Below are 6,773 nucleotides of genomic sequence, written 5' to 3' on the forward strand. Positions count from 1 at the left end.
GTGTACAATCAGGAAACACATAAAAACAGATTTTTTTTAAAAGTATGAATGGAAAAGATTTTTTTCTTCTATCTCTCCCCAAATAGCACCTGGTGATAATGGAGAAAGTACCTACCCCGTGTAAATGGTCAGGAATTTTCTATAGTGTCACTTTTCTGTAAATATGAAGCAGAATAAAAAAAAAAGGCTCAACTTGCTACAGTTTGCAGACCTCAGATCCGCATTTTTGGCTGTGGGGAGAACACATTGTCACGTTGACTATTTTGAGTACTTGTTAATATCATACCTAGGAATCACCTAGAATCCCTAGGACCTAGATCAGTTTGGATAAATGTTCTATTTAACAAAGGAGTAGATTTTATAATTTTCCTTTAGATTGTCACTTTGGGACTGTTTCTGAAAACATCTAGTTTTTCTAGTAGTTGAACTTTGAATGTTGAGTCTGGTTCATCTTGAACGCTGGTAAAGCCACAATTAACTTGCTTTCTTGGGTAATGTCCCCAAAACTGACTTGATTTCCATTGTCCTTGATTCCTTATCAAAAAGAAATGTAATATATCTCTCTATGACATAGCTTGTGAACAGTTACTTTCGGAAAGTAAAAATAAATTTCACATTCAGTTAATGTGATCAACGACCACTCACTTTTATCAGCAGCTTTTGAGAAATTTTTTTTTATGTTAACCACTTGTCAATTTACATGCAGACTTCTGTTTTGCTTGTTTGCTGAGGAGGAATATCTTACTTTATGTAATCATAGCACAAAACAGTCACGTCATAGTTTTATGGGAAACACTGAGTCTTAATGTTTGGAGAGATTTGTTTTCTGCTAGTGGGCAGGATGATGAGGAAGTTTCCCTATGCAACTGCTGTGTGTAATGGCTTTGTTGTGGTCTAATTTTTACTAGCCCTGGATGCTTGCTAAAAGACAACTAGTGGTAAAGAACCTGCCTGCCAATGCAGGAGACGTAAGAGACTCAGGTTTGATCCCTGGGTTGGGAAGATCCCCTGGAGGAGGAAATGGCAACCCACTTCAGTATTCTTGCCTGGAGAATCCCATGGGCAGAGGAACCTGGTGGGCTACAGTCCATGGGATCTAAGAGTTGGACACGACTGAAGCAACTGAGCGCAATTATTTTTGAGTCTGCATGTGGTCTTTGAACAATATAAGCATGTGTAGCATAACTGAAAACTTGAGGATAAATTTAGCTTTGCTGGTCACTGGTGGTTTTACTTTCCCAGAATTGTAGTATAACATGGGCCCCTTAATTTCCCTGCTGAAGACCTAGTGGCAGTACAGTGGAAAGATCACATTTTGGGGGTAGGAAAAGATTTGGTTTTTCTAATCCAAGAATCCAAACTGCTGCTCCCGCCCCCACTGGCTCCAGCACTGTGGTCTTTAGGCAGATAGGGTAACTTCGGAATCTCCATTTCCTCATCCAAATCTAGAGAACATAACCTGAGTCTGTCTCTAATGCGGATTCCTCTAAGGCAGGGTCTTTCAGCCTCAGCTCTATTGATATTTTAATCTGGGTAATTTTTAAAAAATTTAACACTCAACTTGTTTTTATGTAAAAATGGGATATTTTGTTCATCGTGGACTTTTTAACTTGAATTTTTAAAGTATAGTTGATTTACAATATTAGTTTCAGGTGTTCAACAGTGATTCAAAATGTTTATAGATTATACTCCATTAACCCTGGGGCTTTCAAGGTGATGCAGTGGTGAAGAATCCACCTGCCAATGTAGGAGACATGGATTCAATCCCTGGGTGGGGAAGGAAATGGAGAAGGAAATGGCAACCCACTCCAGTATTCTTGCCTGAAAAACCCTATGGACAGAGGAGCCTGGCCGGCTATAGTCCATGGGGTTGCGAAGAGTCGGACAGGACTGAACACACATGCACCTTATACTCCATTTAAGGTTGCAAAATTCTGGCTATATTCCCTATGCTGTATGATGTATTCTGCTTGCTTATTATACACAGTAGTGTGTATGAGCTGGGTAGTTCTTCATTGTGGGGGCCACCCTGAATGCTGAAGCATGTCTAACAGTATCCCTGCCCTCTACCCACTGGAAGCCCTTGTTGAGACAACCACAAATGACCCCGTCCCTTGAGGACTTCTGCTCTAGAGAAAGTGGCTTTGGACTTCAAAATCCTACACAAAGAGAAGGAAGTATACTGGCGCTTACTGAATGCATTCTAGTCAGCTGTCACTGTGCTCTTTCTCAGGGGTCATGATAATTCTCTTATGTCTTTTATTGGTGGGAAAACTAGGTGAAAGATCATCTGACCAAGTTAAAAGGTTAATCAGAACTTCTGACAGACTCCAAAGCCCATGTTCCTCTGTATGTGGTAGTGAAGTGACCACAGTATGCACTTACCCAGGCCGAGAAGCTGATCAGCACTGTCAAAACACACTGTAATCCTCACTGAAGACTCTAAATGTGAGTCCTCCAAATCTTCTCTCTGAAATTACCTGTAAAGGTCAATCATGTTAGGATTTGCTGTGTTTTCACCAAACTGTATCAAGTTTTCCAACCCTGTACTTATATGAAACACTACAGCTTTTCTTTACCAAATAAATATTCTTAATCTGGCATTTTTAAACCTGATCAAGTTGAGAATCTTTCCTAGAGAAAAAAAAAGTAAAATATCAGTGCATCAGAAGGAGATGAGGAATTATTTATTGATGATTTTGTTTGACAATTGCAATTGTTCCTTTGAAGAACAGGAAACAAGCTTGCCTTTTCTTTGACCGTTGTATTAGAAATAGTGATTCACAACACTGGCTGTGTTTCAGAATTTCTCAGGGGCTTATAAAAATATAAACCCACCCTCAGAGACTCTGACTGAATTGGTCTGCATGGGAACGAGGCATCAAGAAAGTCTCCCAAATGACTGTAATGTATGAACTGAAGGACCACTGGACTGTGAGCCGTCCTATGTGATAACTGACATCTTAGCCCTAAGAACTAGAAGTTTCATTTTCTGATTCGAAGGATAAACTGATGTGCTTGTCCATTTACGTGTTTCTGTACTTAGCCTTTTCTCACTGGCTATAGATGTTTACCACCCCTCACCCCAACAACTTCTGTACAAACACATCCTCCATCCCAGACATTTCCTACAACTGTGGTTTTGTCTTTTATTATTAAAAATAAGTAAAGTGCAGAGAATCAGGAAACAACCCCCTCTGTACTGAGTCCTGGCTTCAGCTGAGTTAGAAGGCAGTTGGGCTTCTGTAGTGCAGAGAACATCATGTGAAATACCAGGCTGGATGAAGCACAAGCTGGAATTAAGATTGCTGGGAGAAATATCAATAACCTCAGATATGCATAACCACCCTTATGGCAGAAAGTGAAGAAGAACTAAAGAGCCTCTTGATGAAAGTGAAAGAGGAGAGTGAAAAAGTTGGCTTAAAATTCAACATTCAGAAAACTAAGATCATGGCATCCGGTCCCATCACTTCATGGCAAACAGATGGGGAAACTTTATTTTTGGGGGCTCCAAAATCACTGCAGATGGTACTGTAGCCATGAAGTTAAAACATGCTTGCTCCTTGGAAGAAAAGCTATGACCAACCTACACAACATATTAAAAATCAGAGACATTACTTTATCAAGAAAGGTCCATCTAGTGAAAGTTATGGTTTCTCCAGTAGTCATATGTGGATGTGGAGAAGGCAATGGCATCCCACTCCAGCACTCTTGCCTGGAAAATCCCATGGACAGAGGAGCCTGGTAGGCTGCAGTCCATGGGGTCACTTAGAGTTTGGCACGACTGAGTGACTTCACTTTCACTTTTCACTTTCATGCATTGGAGATGGAAATGGCAACCCACTCCAGTACTCTTGCCTGGAAAATCCCATGGATGGAGGAGCCTGGAAGGCTGCAGTCCATGGGGTCACTTAGAGTTTGACACGACTGAGTGACTTCACTTTAACTTTTCACTTTCATGCATTGGAGAAGGAAGTGGCAACCCACTCCAGTATTCTTGCCTGGAGAATCCCAGGGACAGAGGAGCCTTGTGGGCTGCCATCAATGGGGTTGCACAGAGTCGGACACGACTGAAGCGACTTAGCAGCAGCAGCAGCAACATGTGTGGATGTGAGAGTTGGACTATAAAGAAAGCTGAGCACCAAAGAATTGATGCTTTGAAGTGTGGTGTTGGAGAAGACTCTTGAAAGTCCCATGGGCTGCAAGGAGATCCAACCAATCAATCCTAAAGGAAATCAGTCCTGAATATTCACTGGAAGGACTGATGCTGAAGCTGAAACTCTAATACTTTGGCTACCTGATGAGAAGATCCCAGTCATTAGAAAAGACCCTGATGCTGGGAAAGTTTGAAGGCGAGAGAAGAAGGGGACAACAGAGGATGAGATGGTTGGATGGCATCACTGACATGATGAACATGAGTTTTAGCAAGCTCTTGGAGCTGGTGATGGACAGGGAAGCCTGGCAGTCTATGGCGCCACAAAGAGTTGGACATGACTAAACTGAACAGTGGCTCAAATGGTAAAAAATCTGTCCACAATGCGGGAGACCCAAGTTCAATCCCTAGGTTGGGAGATCTTCTGGAAAAGGAAATGGCGACCCACTCCAGTATTCTTGCCTGGAGAATTCCATGGACAGAGGAGCCTGACGGACTAGTCCATGGGGTTGCAAAGAGTTGGACATGACTCAGTGACTAACATACACACACACTGGATGGTAAAGTAAGTGCTTTTGTGGCTTTTTGATCAAGTACTCATTGCTTTACATTCTGGCTCCACTTCTTACACTTGGCTCGGCCTTGGCATTGGCTTTCTCCAGGCAGTTTCCTCTATGAGATGGGTTTGTCTCTCCATGAAGTGGTTGTGAGGATTAAAGGAGAGAAGTGTTTGGTGATGTTCAGTTTAGTTCAGTCACTCAGTTGTGTCCGACTGTTTGTGACCCCATGGACTGCAGCACGCCAGGCCTCCCTGTCCATCACTAACTCATGGAGTTTACTCAAACTCATGCCCATTGAGTCCGTGGTGCTATCAAACCATCTCATCCTCTGTCCTCCCCTTCTCCTCCTGCCCTCAATGTTTCCCAGCATCAGGGTCTTTTCAAATGAGTCAGCTCTTTGCATCAGGTGGCCAAAGGATTGGAGCTTCAGCTTCAACATCAGTCCTTCCAATGAATATTTAGGACTGGTTTCCTTTAGGATTGACTGGGTTGATCTCCTTGCAGTTCAAGAGATGCTCAAGAGTCTTCTCCAACACCACAGTTCAAAAGCATCAATTCTTTGGTGCTCAGCTTTCTTCACAGTCCAACTCTCACATCCATACATGACTACTTGAGAAACGATAGCTTTGACTAGATGGACCTTTGTGGTCAAGTAATGTCTCTGCTTTTTAATATGTTGTCTAGGTTGGTGATAGCTTTTCTTCCAAGGAGCCAGCGTCCTTTAATTGGTGATGCTGACGCAGAGCAGACACCCAGTGAAGGTTAACGAAGCGATGACCGGAGGGCTCTGTCTTCCGTCTGGCCCTTGCTGGTTTTCTTCTCCTCCATCAGTGTATATCCTGGTTACTCCTCACCTCCCACCACTGCACACACACAAACACACCAGTTTTTAAAAATTTCCTCCCTTTCATGTTTTCTGTGGAAAGTGTGGCTTTTTAAATGACATAGGCGGTCAGCTCATGCCTTTCTTCCTGCTTGGTTAGCCAACCAGCCACTCACTCTGGGTTTAGTGGAAACGCAGATCTGCTTTCACTGCCCAGGGCCACCTCTCTGCTAACCACTTCCAGGCCAGGGAATGTTCGGAAAGCCAGATTGGGGGGGGGGGGGGGGCAGTCACAGATGTCTCTGGGGAATCTCGCCGACTTGACAGTCCATAAATAGGGGACAATATCTTCCCAGTTCCAAAGATGTGGTGATTGTCAGAATTGGTGGATTCTCTAGTAACATAAAAAAACTTCTCTGCAAGAGTTGCTTTGATAATCTTCTTTTCCCTTCAAATGACAACAGTCCCAGAGTAGCATTTGTTTTTAATGCTCCACCTTTTAATTTAGAAAAGTTGAAAGCTTAATGCAATGAACATAGGATCAGTCACTGCAAGACTCACCCCAACATCTTCACCACAAAGCTCCTTAGCACAGGGACCTTGTCTTCCCAGCGGCAAGTCCAGTTCCAAGTCTGAGGACCCTCTCGTGGGCAAGATAGTATTATCAGGTCCAGTGTCCCCCAAATGTCCTTTACAGCTATTTTTTCAGATTCAAGATACAATCAAGGATTATATGTCTCATTTGGTTGTCATAATCTGCTCAACACTTTTAAAAAATGAAACCAGGTTTGTTTCAGAATTTGGGGCATTTTATAGCAACCGTATAGGTGACTCAGTGGTAAAGAATCTGCCTGCCAAGCAGGGGATGCAGGTTTGATCCCTGGAGGAGGAAATGGCAACCCACAGTAGTGTTCTTGCCTGGGAAATCCAACGGACAGAGGAGCGTTGCAGGCTACAGACCATGGCGTTGCAAAGAGTTGGACATGACTTAGCAACAAAACAACAGCAAAAATAGCAGTACTATATGTAAACATTTTGCCTAAAGGATAGCTTTATTAGAAGAACTAGCAGATGGCTCTTTATCAAATGATTTTTGTTAGTACTTGTATTCACTTAAATAGACAAAAGCAGCATGAAATGTGGCTCATCAACCAAAAGGTTCATATACAATTTGTAGAATGTACTTGTTAAATTACATCTTTATAAAAGCCACTGGGTTGATCCAGTGATAGGGTCA

This window comes from Muntiacus reevesi, chromosome 11, assembly GCF_963930625.1.
Source record: "Muntiacus reevesi chromosome 11, mMunRee1.1, whole genome shotgun sequence".
NCBI lineage: Eukaryota > Metazoa > Chordata > Mammalia > Artiodactyla > Cervidae > Muntiacus > Muntiacus reevesi.